Below are 14,269 nucleotides of genomic sequence, written 5' to 3'. Positions count from 1 at the left end.
ATTCCTCTAACCTGAGCTCATTGTAGATATGGTGTATCTATCAATGGGGCCTGTGTGATTCATTCCCTAACCTGAGCTCATTGTAGATATGGTGTATCTATCAATGGGGTGATTGATTCATTCCCTAACCTGTCTATGGCTCTGAGCTCATTGTAGATATGGTGTATCTATCAATGGGGCCGTGTGATTCATTCCCTAACCTGAGCTCACTGTAGATATGGTGTATCTATCAATGGGGCCGTGTGATTCATTCCCTAACCTGAGCTCATTGTAGATATGGTGTATCTATCAATGGGGCCGTGTGATTCATTCTGTGTGTTATCTAACCTGAGCTCATTGTAGAACTATGGTGTATCTATCAATGGGGCCGTGTGATTCATTCCCTAACCTGAGCTCATTGTAGATATGGTGTATCTATCAATGGGGCCGTGTGATTCATTCCCTAACCTGAGCTCACTGTAGATATGGTGTATCTATCAATGGGGCCGTGTGATTCATTCCCTAACCTGAGCTCATTGTACATCCTTGACAGAGGCTGCTAAGTGTGTCATGCTGTGTTGCTGAGGGAAACAGGGACAGTGTAGCTCTGCACCACTAGTGTCCCTCTTCTGTTTCCATTGTGACATCAGATGTCGTACTCCAACTTGCCAGAGAACTGGATGAAACCACTGACTTGCGAGTTGATGTGATGAGCACCACCACCGCATGTAGTTTAGAGGGGATATCCTGTCCACTAACTCTATGGCTCTGTGTGTTAATCTGTCCACTAACTCTATGGCTCTGTGTGTTATCCTGTCCACTAACTCTATGGCTCTGTGTGTTATCCTGTCCACTAACTCTATGGCTCTGTGTGTTATCCTGTCCACTAACTCTATGGCTCTGTGTGTTATCCTGTCCACTAACTCTATGGCTCTGTGTGTTATCCTGTCCACTAACTCTATGGCTCTGTGTGTTATCCTGTCCACTAACTCTATGGCTCTGTGTGTTATCCTGTCCATTAATTATATGGCTCTGTGTGTTATCCTGTCCACTAACTCTATGGCTCTGTGTGTTATCCTGTCCACTAATTCTATGGCTCTGTGTGTTATCCTGTCCACTAATTCTATGGCTCTGTGTGTTATCCTGTCCACTAACTAACTCTATGGCTCTGTGTGTTATCCTGTCCACTAATTCTATGGCTCTGTGTGTTATATTGTCCACTAATACTAATTCTATGGCTCTGTGTGTTTGTCTCTCTGACGCACCACTAGTGAGGGATGTCACCATGTCATTCCAGTGGAATTTTACCCCAGTGACATCACATAGTCTCTACTGTGTCTCTGTAAGAGATTGTATGTATCTCTTTGGCTTCTCTCTCCTCCCCAGTCAGATGAACACTGCACTAGCTGAGAGGGTGGAATATTATCTTGATTGTGCCTCATTAAATCCCCCCCCCCCTCCCTCCCCAATAGAAGTCAAAGATAAGACAAGGAGAATGCTGGCAGGGATAATGTACCCCAGGAGATACCTATATTAAAAAATAGAGCACTCGCAGACTTATTCCAGTCACTCTTTTTGTGACTGTTGTGGTTTCATGCCTCCTATTTCCCTGTTTCTTTAACCCCAAGGTTTCTTCTCAGTGTGGCCAAGCATGACATCATGGGCCCAGAAAAATACTTGCCACACTTTGGCGGTGATTTCAGACTTCACCCAAAACCACCGTGGAATGATGCACATGTTTATGCCATCTATTCATTTTGTTGTCTTTTTCAGCCCGCTAACAAAACAAAAACTTGACCGTCAAACAGTGGGCATCATATCCTATGTTTTTCATTGGTCAATCAAAGATGGGGAGTTTGGCAAAGCCCAATAATTACTGCTTAACACAGCTGACCAGATTTAAATGGTATTTCTCCTTCTCTCCACTGTTCTTAACTTCCTATTCCTCTCTATCCTTTTTTTTTCATTTTCAGTGCCATCTTCTGCGTTTGTGTTGGTTCTTTATTAGTCCGATGCATTTTTGGAGATTTCAGTTATTTTCAGTTACTTCACACTCTATTCCTCAGTCCATCGCTCTACATCTGCGTGCCTCTCATTTCCTCTCTACATCTGCGTGCCTCTCATTTCCTCTCTACATCTGCGTGCCTCTCATTTCCTCTCTACATCTGCGTGCCTCTCATTTCCTCTCTACATCTGCGTGCCTCTCATTTCCTCTCTACATCTGCGTGCCTCTCATTTCCTCTCTACATCTGCGTGCCTCTCATTTCCTCTCTACATCTGCGTGCCTCTCATTTCCTCTCTACATCTGTGTGCCTCTCATTTCCTCTCCTACATCTGCGTGCCTTTCTCATTTCCTCTCATTTCCTCTCTACATCTGCGTGCCATTTCCTCTCTACATCTGCGTGCCTCTCATTTCCTCTCTACATCTGCGTGCCTCTCACTTCCTCTCTACATCTGCGTGCCATTTCTCACTCTGCGTGCCTCTCTTTCCTCTCTACATCTGCGTGCCTCTCATTTCCTCTACATCTGCACATCTGCGTGCCTCTCATTTCCTCTCTACATCTGCGTGCCTCTCATTTCCTCTCTCATCTGCGTGCCTCTCACATCTGCGTGCCTCTCATTTCTCTCTACATCTCTGCCTCTCATTTCCTCTCTACATCTGCATGCCTCTCACTCCTCCCTATTTCATCTGCGTGCCTCTCATTTCCTCTCTACATCTGCGTGCCTCTCACTCTGCCTCTCTACATCTGCGTGCCTCTCATTTCCTCTCTACATCTGCGTGCCTCTCATTTCCTCTCTACATCTCATTTCCTCTCTACATCTACGTGCCTCTCATTTCCTCTCTACATCTGCATGCCTCTCATTTCCTCTCTACATCTGCATGCCTCTCATTTCCTCCTCTACATCTCATGCCTCTCATTTCCTCTCTACATCTGCGTGCCTCTCACTTCCTCTCTACATCTGCGTGCCTCTCATTTCCTACTCTCTACATCTGCGTGCCTCTCTACATCTGCTCATTTCCTCTCTACATCTGCGTTTCCTCTCTACATCTTCCTCATCCTCTCTACATCTGCATGTGCCTCTCACTTCCTCTCCTCTCTACATCTGCGTGCCTCTCATTTCCTCTCTACATCTGCGTGCGGCATTTCTCTCATTTCCTCTCCTCTCTACATCTGCGTGCCTCTCATTTCCTCTCTACATCTGCATGCCTCTCATTGCCTCTCTACGTCTGCATGAAAGTGAATGAGTGAATTGGTTAGCCTCTCATGGAAGAGAGAGGCCTCTGAGAAAGGGGTAGTGAGCATGAAAGTGGGATAGAAGAGGGATGGGGGAGAGAGGAGGAGAGAGAGAGGAGGGATGGAAGAGGGATGGGGGAGAGGGAGGGAGGAGAGAGAGGAGGGATGGAAGAGGGATGGGGGAGAGAGGAGGGATGGAGAGAGGGGAGGGAGAGGAGGGATGGAAGAGGGATGGGGAAAGCGGAGGAGGGATGGAAGAGTCAGGAGAGGAGGGATGGAAGAGAGAGAGGGGGAGGGATGGAAGAGAGGGGCGGGAGAGAGGAGGGGAGAGAGAGGAGGAGAGAGAGGGGAGGGATGGAAGAGAGGGAGGGAGAGAGGAGGGATGGAAGAGGGATGGAAAGCGGAGGGATGGAAGAGTCAGAGAGGAGGGATGGAAGAGAGAGAGAGGGGAGGGATGGAAGAGAGGGGCGGGAGAGAGGAGGGGAGGGAGAGAGAGGAGGGATGGAAGAGAGGGGAGAGAGAGAGGAGGAATGGAAGAGAGAGAGAGAGGGGAGGGATGGAAGAGAGGGGCGGGAGAGAGGAGGGATGGAAGAGAGGGGAGGGAGAGAGGAGGGATGGAAGAGAGGGGAGGGAGAGAGAGGAGGGAGTGAGAGAGGAGGGATGGAAGAGAGAGGAGGGATGGAAAGAGAGGAGGGAGGGGAAAGGAGGGATGGAAGAGTCAGAGAGGAGGGATGGAAGATGGGGGCGGGAGAGAGAGGAGGGAGGGGGAGAGAGGAGGGATGGAAGAGAGGGGAGAGAGAGAGGAGGGAGGGGGAGAGAGGAGGGATGGAGGAGAGGGGAGAGAGAGAGGAGGGATGGAAGAGAGGGGAGAGAGAGAGGAGGGATGGAAGAGAGGGGGAGGGAGAGAGGAGGGATGGAAGAAAGGGGAGGGAGAGAGGAGGGATGGAAGAGAGGAGGATGGAAAAGAGAGGAGGGAGAGGAGGGATGGAAGAGGGGAGGGGGGAGAGAAAGGAGGAATGGAAGAGAGAGAGAGGAGAGAGAGAGGGGGAGGGATGGAAGAGAGGGGCGGGAGAGAGGAGGGATGGAAGAGAGGAGGGGAGGGAGGGAGGAAGAGGAGGGAGGGAGAGAGGAGGAGGGATGGAAGAGAGAGGAGGGATGGAAAAGAGAGGAGGGAGGGGAGAGGAGGGATGGAAGAGAGGGGGATGGAGAGAGGGAGAGATGGAAAAGAGGGGAGAGAGGAGGGATGGAAGAGGGGGGAGGGGGGAGAGAAAGGAGGAATGGAAGAGAGAGAAGGAGAGAGAGGAGTGATGGAAGAGGGGGGAGGGGGGAGAGAAAGGAGGAATAGGAGAGAGGAGGGAGGGAAGAGAGAGGGGGGAGACAAAGTAGAAAACATTTAGGTCAATGTTCTCTGGTTTCACTCCTGGAAACCATTCAAAGGATTCTCTTGATCAGAGCTTGATGACTGGTGGATTACTTTCATCTGGGGTGTTGGTGCTGGATTGCAGCAGACATGTTCACACCCCATGGTTCCTAAAAGGACGCTCCCAAATCATTCCAATTTGTTACTTGACAAGTTCCAAAACGGCAACTGTTAATTGCTTGTCCGGTTTTGTTCCTTCTCGTGGTTTTATTGATCAGGAGGTTTTTCTCAAGCTGTCCCAAAGCCACAGCTTCTTAAGGCAGAGGAGCAATATGCTTGGCCAACGACCTGTAATTAGCCTACATCCAACCCCTTTAACCAAGGGTCTAAATATCACGCCTTATCTGCTAATGTAAACCTGTCTCTGTCGACCTCTCCTCTTTCTCTCTCTGTCCTTCTCTCTCTCTATCCAGCTTTCCCTCTCTCTCGCTCACCCTCAGTTTAGAGAGGCAACTCCTCTCATCATTTTTGTTGTTTGAAGTGGTGTTTTTTAAACTCTCAGATGGTCGTTCTCCCTCTCAGATGGTCGTTCTCCCTCTCAGTTTATCGTTCTCCTCTCAGTTTATCGTTCTCCCTCTCAGATGATCGTTCTCCCTCTCAGATGATCGTTCTCCCTCTCAGATGATCGTTCTCCCTCTCAGATGATCGTGATCGTCTCCCTCTCAGATGATCGTTCTCCCTCTCAGTTTATCGTTCTCCCTCTCAGATGATCGTTCTCCCTCTCAGATGATCGTTCTCCTCTCAGATGATCGTTCTCCCTCTCAGATGATCGTTCTCCCTCTCAGATGATCGTTCTCCCTCTCAGATGATCGTTCTCCCTCTCAGATGATTGTTCTCCCTCAGATGGTCGTTCTCCCTCAGATGATTGTTCTCCCTCTCAGATGATCGTTCTCCCTCTCAGTTTATCGTTCTCCCTCTCAGATGATCGTTCTCCCTCTCAGATGATCGTTCTCCCTCTCAGATGATCGTTCTCCCTCTCAGATGATCGTTCTCCCTCTCAGTTTATCGTTCTCCCTCTCAGATGATCGTTCTCCCTCTCAGATGATCGTTCTCCCTCTCAGATGATCGTTCTCCCTCTCAGATGATCGTTCTCCCTCTCAGATGATCGTTCTCCCTCTCAGATGATCGTTCTCCCTCTCCCTGAAATGATTACCCGGAACCCTGTCATTTGACACAGCCGCCATGTTTAGGTCCTCAGGCGAAAAATCTGAAACTCAAATGTTGTATGTGAAAATGTTTTGTATTTGTGGGTACTAAGAGATCGTTGGTCGTTGGTTCAGAGGCATGAATCTGCAGAGGTTGTTTCTGGAAGTGTGTGAGACTGGGAGGATGGGAGTGCTTTCGAGACCTGTGTTAAGTTACAGCCGAGAAACACACACACCCCCCACTGCCCTCAGTTTAGTCGTGGTACACAGATGAATATATTAAACTGTTTAGTAGGACTGTGTAGAGCAGATGAATATATTAAACTGTTTAGTAGGACTGTGTAGAGCAGATGAATATATTAAACTGTTTAGTAGGACTGTGTAGAGCAGATGAATATATTAAACTGTTTAGTAGGACTGTGTAGAGCAGATGAATATATTAAACTGTTTAGTAGGACTGTGTAGAGCAGATGAATATATTAAACTGTTTAGTAGGACTGTGTAGAGCAGATGTAAATATTAAACTGTTTAGTAGGACTGTGTAGAGCAGATGAATATATTAAACTGTTTAGTAGGACTGTGTAGAGCAGATGTAAATATTAAACTGTTTAGTAGGACTGTGTAGAGCAGATGAATATATTAAACTGTTTAGTAGGACTGTGTAGAGCAGATGAATATATTAAACTGTTTAGTAGGACTGTGTAGAGCAGATGTAAATATTAAACTGTTTAGTAGGACTGTGTAGAGCAGATGTAAATATTAAACTGTTTAGTAGGACTGTGTAGAGCAGATGAATATATTAAACTGTTTAGTAGGACTGTGTAGAGCAGATGAATATATTAAACTGTTTAGTAGGACTGTGTAGAGCAGATGTAAATATTAAACTGTTTAGTAGGACTGTGTAGAGCAGATGTAAATATTAAACTGTTTAGTAGGACTGTGTAGAGCAGATGAATATATTAAACTGTTTAGTAGGACTGTGTAGAGCAGATGTAAATATTAAACTGTTTAGTAGGACTGTGTAGAGCAGATGTAAATATTAAACTGTTTAGTAGGACTGTGTAGAGCAGATGAATATATTAAACTGTTTAGTAGGACTGTGTAGAGCAGATGTAAATATTAAACTGTTTAGTAGGACTGTGTAGAGCAGATGTAAATATTAAACTGTTTAGTAGGACTGTGTAGAGCAGATGTAAATATTAAACTGTTTAGTAGGACTGTGTAGAGCAGATGAATATATTAAACTGTTTAGTAGGACTGTGTAGAGCAGATGAATATATTAAACTGTTTAGTAGGACTGTGTAGAGCAGATGAATATATTAAACTGTTTAGTAGGACTGTGTAGAGCAGATGAATATATTAAACTGTTTAGTAGGACTGTGTAGAGCAGATGAATATATTAAACTGTTTAGTAGGACTGTGTAGAGCAGATGTAAATATTAAACTGTTTAGTAGGACTGTGTAGAGCAGATTAATATATTAAACTGTTTAGTAGGACTGTGTAGAGCAGATGAATATATTAAACTGTTTAGTAGGACTGTGTAGAGCAGATGAATATATTAAACTGTTTAGTAGGACTGTGTAGAGCAGATGAATATATTAAACTGTTTAGTAGGACTGTGTAGAGCAGATGTAAATATTAAACTGTTTAGTAGGACTGTGTAGAGCAGATGTAAATATTAAACTGTTTAGTAGGACTGTTTAGTAGAGCAGATGAATATATTAAACTGTTTAGTAGGACTGTGTAGAGCAGATGAATATATTAAACTGTTTAGTAGGACTGTGTAGAGCAGATGAATATATTAAACTGTTTGGTAGGACTGTGTAGAGCAGTAAGGAATGGCATACAAAGGCATTCATCATTCAAATCACCAGGTGTGTGTGTATTTAAGGTGAGCCCAGTACTGGACAGTGTGATGTTGACCCCAGACCACACAGCAAAACATATTAGTTAGTGTCACCGGTCATAACCAATACTTTACCCTGTCTAATCACTGTGTGTGTGTGTGTGTGTGTGTGTGTGTGTGTGTGTGTGTGTGTGTGTGTGTGTGTGTGTGTGTGTGTGTGTGTGTGTGTGTGTGTGTGTGTGTGTGTGTGTGTCTGTGTGTGTGTGTGTGTCTATGCATGCTTGTGTGTGTGTGTCTATGCATGTGTGTGTGTGTGTGTGTGTGTGTGTGTGTACGTGAGCAGAGGGTGCTGGAGAGCATATAGGGGCAGGGCCAGTAAGCAGGAAGGGGTGTGGCTGGTGAGAGGGACAGTATAAATGATGACAGTTATTTAGTCACAGGTACACTGCAGCCAGCCTAGCCTAAGAGAGAGAATAATAAGTGTGTATGTACATGTATGTATGTGTGTGTGTTCAAAGAGAGCGAGAGAGAGCGTGTGTGTGTGCCACTCTGAGTGCTCTGTAGGACTAGGCAGTGTAAGGTGTGTGCAAGTTCACTTTGCTTGTGTCACGGACCTCTCTGCCCAACTGAGAGAACAGTGTGTGTGTGTCTGGTAGAAAGAGAGAGAGACCCAAACAGTGTATGTATTTCCTTGACTCAGCATTGTAGCATCATCCGTAGCATCCTCAGTCTGTTACCAGGGCAACTGAGTCCAAGTCCACTGCCAGTCTGGGGTGAGTTAGCTCTCTCTCTCTCTCTCTCTCGCTCTCTCGCTCTCTCGCTCTGCAACTCTCTCTCTCTCTCTCTCTCTCTCTCTCTCTCTCTCTCTCTCTCTCTCTAACTGTGATTTAGAGAGAGAGAGTTGCAGAGTGAGAGAGAGAGTTGCAGAGTGAGAGAGAGAGAGAGAGAGGCCAAATGGAGCTCCGTACCACAATGCAGGGGGCTCTGTGTAGCTTCATATCGCACCGTTTATCTACGTATAGCTCCAAATACATTTTCTATAGGATTGAGGGCTTTGTGATGGCCACTCCACTCTAAGGTTGCGAGATCGAATCCCTGAGCTGCCAAGGTAAAAATCTGTTGTTCTGCCCCTGAACAGGCAGTTAACCCACTGATCCTAGGCCGTCATTGAAAATAAGAGTTTGTTCTTAACTGACCTGCCTAGTTAAATAACGGTAAAATAAATAAAAAATACCTTGACTTTGTTGTCCTTAAGTCATTTTGCCACAACTTTAGAAGTATGCTTGGGGTCATTGTCCATCTCTTGGTCATTGTCCATCTCTTGAAACGCGTCTCCTTCCTGAGTGGTATGACGGCTGCGTGGTCCCATGGTGTTTATACTTGCATACTATTGTTTGTACAGATGAACGTAATACCTTCAGCCGTTTGGAAATTGCTCCCAAGGATGAACCAGAGTTGTGGAGATCTTGGCTAATTTATTTTGAGTTTCCCATGATGTCAAGCAAAGAGGCACTGAGTTTGAAGGTACATCCACAGGTACACCTCCAATTGACTCAAATGATGTCAATTAGCCTATCAGAAGCTTCTAAAGCCATGACATCATTTTCTGGAATTTCCCAAGCTGTTTAAAGGCACAGTCAACTTAGTCTATGTAAACTTCTGACACACTGGAATTGTGATACAGTGAAATTATAAGTGAAATAATCTGTCTGTAAACAATTGTTGGAAAAATGACTTGTGTCATGCACAAAGTAGATGTCCTAACCAACTTTCCAAAACTATAGTTTGTTAACAAGAAATGTGTGGAGTGGTTGAAAAACAAGTTTTAATGACTACAACCTAAGTGTATGTAAACTTCCGACTTCAACTGTAATTATATGATGTATTCTTAGAAACCTCCATGACCAAACTATCTATTTGTGGCTCTGCTGTCACCTCTGAATATCTCTTTGTGTCACTGTCTGACCTGTGCCCACTGTCCATGAACACTGGCTGTTACCTCAATACTATTTACCAGCCTCTACCTGTCTCTCAGTCATTGTTGTGACAGTATTTATTATGTCAGGTTATTACTGTAATGATTCAGGAGTGTGTTATGTCAGGTTATTACTGTAATGATTCAGGAGTGTGTTATGTTGGGTTATTACTGTAATGATTCAGGAGTGTGTTATGTCGGGTTATTACTGTAATGATTCAGGAGTGTGTTATGTCGGGTTATTACTGTAATGATTCAGGAGTGTGTTATGTCAGGTTATTACTGTAATGATTCAGGAGTGTGTTATGTTGGGTTATTACTGTAATGATTCAGGAGTGTGTTATGTCAGGTTATTACTGTAATGATTCAGGAGTGTGTTATGTCAGGTTATTACTGTAATGATTCAGGAGTGTGTTATGTCAGGTTATTACTGTAATGATTCAGGAGTGTGTTATGTTGGGTTATTACTGTAATGATTCAGGAGTGTGTTATGTCAGGTTATTACTGTAATGATTCAGGAGTGTGTTATGTTGGGTTGTTACTGTAATGATTCAGGAGTGTGTTATGTTGGGTTATTACTGTAATGATTCAGGAGTGTGTTATGTCGGGTTATTACTGTAATGATTCAGGAGTGTGTTATGTTGGGTTGTTACTGTAATGATTCAGGAGTGTTTATGTTGGGTTGTTACTGTAATGATTCAGGAGTGTGTTATGTTGGGTTATTACTGTAATGATTCAGGAGTGTGTTATGTCGGGTTATTACTGTAATGATTCAGGAGTGTGTTATGTTTATTACTGTAATGATTCAGGAGTGTGTTATGTCAGGTTATTACTGTAATGATTCAGGAGTGTGTTATGTCAGGTTATTACTGTAATGATTCAGGAGTGTGTTATGTTGGGTTATTACTGTAATGATTCAGGAGTGTGTTATGTCGGGTTATTACTGTAATGATTCAGGAGTGTGTTATGTTATTATTACTGTAATGATTCAGGAGTGTGTTATGTATTACTGTAATGATTCAGGAGTGTGTTATGTTGGGTTGTTACTGTAATGATTCAGGAGTGTGTTATGTGGGTTATTACTGTAATGATTCAGGAGTGTGTTATGTCAGGTTATTACTGTAATGATTCAGGAGTGTGTTATGTTGGGTTATTACTGTAATGATTCAGGAGTGTGTTATGTTGGGTTATTACTGTAATGATTCAGGAGTGTGTTATGTCGGGTTATTACTGTAATGATTCAGGAGTGTGTTATGTCAGGTTATTACTGTAATGATTCAGGAGTGTGTTATGTTGGGTTATTACTGTAATGATTCAGGAGTGTGTTATGTTGGGTTATTACTGTAATGATTCAGGAGTGTGTTATGTCAGGTTATTACTGTAATGATTCAGGAGTGTGTTATGTTGGGTTGTTACTGTAATGATTCAGGAGTGTGTTATGTTGGGTTATTACTGTAATGATTCAGGAGTGTGTTATGTCGGGTTATTACTGTAATGATTCAGGAGTGTGTTATGTTGGGTTATTACTGTAATGATTCAGGAGTGTGTTATGTTGGGTTGTTACTGTAATGATTCAGGAGTGTGTTATGTGGGTTATTACTGTAATGATTCAGGAGTGTGTTATGTGGGTTATTACTGTAATGATTCAGGAGTGTGTTATGTCAGGTTATTACTGTAATGATTCAGGAGTGTGTTATGTTGGGTTATTACTGTAATGATTCAGGAGTGTGTTATTTCAGGAGTGTGTTATGTCGGGTTATTACTGTAATGATTCAGGAGTGTGTTATGTCGGGTTATTACTGTAATGATTCAGGAGTGTGTTATGTCAGGTTATTACTGTAATGATTCAGGAGTGTGTTATGTCGGGTTATTACTGTAATGATTCAGGAGTGTGTTATGTCGGGTTATTACTGTAATGATTCAGGAGTGTGTTATGTTGGGTTATTACTGTAATGATTCAGGAGTGTGTTATGTTGGGTTATTACTGTAATGATTCAGGAGTGTGTTATGTCGGGTTATTACTGTAATGATTCAGGAGTGTGTTATGTGGGTTATTACTGTAATGATTCAGGAGTGTGTTATGTCAGGTTATTACTGTAATGATTCAGGAGTGTGTTATGTTGGGTTATTACTGTAATGATTCAGGAGTGTGTTATGTCGGGTTATTACTGTAATGATTCAGGAGTGTGTTATGTTGGGTTGTTACTGTAATGATTCAGGAGTGTGTTATGTCAGGTTATTACTGTAATGATTCAGGAGTGTGTTATGTTGGGTTATTACTGTAATGATTCAGGAGTGTGTTATGTTGGGTTATTACTGTAATGATTCAGGAGTGTGTTATGTTGGGTTGTTACTGTAATGATTCAGGAGTGTGTTATGTGGGTTATTACTGTAATGATTCAGGAGTGTGTTATGTGGGTTATTACTGTATGATTCAGGAGTGTGTTATGTCAGGTTATTACTGTAATGATTCAGGAGTGTGTTATGTTGGGTTATTACTGTAATGATTCAGGAGTGTGTTATGTCAGGTTATTACTGTAATGATTCAGGAGTGTGTTATGTCAGGTTATTACTGTAATGATTCAGGAGTGTGTTATGTCAGGTTATTACTGTAATGATTCAGGAGTGTGTTATGTCAGGTTATTACTGTAATGATTCAGGAGTGTGTTATGTCGGGTTATTACTGTAATGATTCAGGAGTGTGTTATGTGGGTTATTACTGTAATGATTCAGGAGTGTGTTATGTCGGGTTATTACTGTAATGATTCAGGAGTGTGTTATGTTGGGTTATTACTGTAATGATTCAGGAGTTGTTATTCGGGTTACTGTAATGATTCAGGAGTGTGTTATGTGGGTTATTACTGTAATGATTCAGGAGTGTGTTATGTCGGGTTATTACTGTAATGATTCAGGAGTGTGTTATGTTGGGTTATTACTGTAATGATTCAGGAGTGTGTTATGTCGGGTTATTACTGTAATGATTCAGGAGTGTGTTATGTTGGGTTGTTACTGTAATGATTCAGGAGTTATTATTACTGTAATGATTCAGGAGTGTGTTATGTTGGGTTATTACTGTAATGATTCAGGTTTATTATTACTGTAATGATTCAGGAGTGTGTTATGTTGGGTTATTACTGTAATGATTCAGGAGTGTGTTATGTTGGGTTATTACTGTAATGATTCAGGAGTGTGTTATGTGGGTTATTACTGTAATGATTCAGGAGTGTGTTATGTTGGGTTATTACTGTAATGATTCAGAGTTGTTATGTTGGGTTATTACTGTAATGATTCAGGAGTGTGTTATGTTGGTTATTACTGTAATGATTCAGGAGTGTGTTATGTTGGGTTATTACTGTAATGATTCAGGAGTGTGTTATGTGGGTTATTACTGTAATGATTCAGGAGTGTGTTATGTTGGGTTGTTACTGTAATGATTCAGGAGTGTGTTATGTCAGGTTATTACTGTAATGATTCAGGAGTGTGTTATGTTGGGTTATTACTGTAATGATTCAGGAGTGTGTTATGTCGGGTTATTACTGTAATGATTCAGGAGTGTGTTATGTTGGGTTGTTACTGTAATGATTCAGGAGTGTGTTATGTCAGGTTATTACTGTAATGATTCAGGAGTGTGTTATGTTGGGTTATTACTGTAATGATTCAGGAGTGTGTTATGTTGGGTTATTACTGTAATGATTCAGGAGTGTGTTATGTCAGGTTATTACTGTAATGATTCAGGAGTGTGTTATGTTGGGTTATTACTGTAATGATTCAGGAGTGTGTTATGTTGGGTTATTACTGTAATGATTCAGGAGTGTGTTATGTGGGTTATTACTGTAATGATTCAGGAGTGTGTTATGTTGGGTTATTACTGTAATGATTCAGGAGTGTGTTATGTTGGGTTGTTACTGTAATGATTCAGGAGTGTGTTATGTTGGGTTGTTACTGTAATGATTCAGGAGTGTGTTATGTGGGTTATTACTGTAATGATTCAGGAGTGTGTTATGTGGGTTATTACTGTAATGATTCAGGAGTGTGTTATGTGGGTTATTACTGTAATGATTCAGGAGTGTGTTATGTTGGGTTATTACTGTAATGATTCAGGAGTGTGTTATGTCAGGTTGTTACTGTAATGATTCAGGAGTGTGTTATGTCAGGTTGTTACTGTAATGATTCAGGAGTGTGTTATGTTGGGTTATTACTGTAATGATTCAGGAGTGTGTTATGTCAGGTTATTACTGTAATGATTCAGGAGTGTGTTATGTTGGGTTGTTACTGTAATGATTCAGGAGTGTGTTACGTTGGGTTATTACTGTAATGATTCAGGAGTGTGTTATGTCAGGTTATTACTGTAATGATTCAGGAGTGTGTTATGTTGGGTTATTACTGTAATGATTCAGGAGTGTGTTATGTTGGGTTGTTACTGTAATGATTCAGGAGTGTGTTATGTTGGGTTATTACTGTAATGATTCAGGAGTGTGTTATGTTGGGTTATTACTGTAATGATTCAGGAGTGTGTTATGTTGGGTTATTACTGTAATGATTCAGGAGTGTGTTATGTGGGTTATTACTGTAATGATTCAGGAGTGTGTTATGTTGGGTTATTACTGTAATGATTCAGGAGTGTGTTATGTTGGGTTATTACTGTAATGATTCAGGAGTGTGTTATG

This window comes from Oncorhynchus keta, chromosome 18 (genome assembly GCF_023373465.1).
Source record: "Oncorhynchus keta strain PuntledgeMale-10-30-2019 chromosome 18, Oket_V2, whole genome shotgun sequence".
NCBI classification, from domain to species: domain Eukaryota; kingdom Metazoa; phylum Chordata; class Actinopteri; order Salmoniformes; family Salmonidae; genus Oncorhynchus; species Oncorhynchus keta.
Note: the sequence above shows the minus strand (reverse complement) of the source record.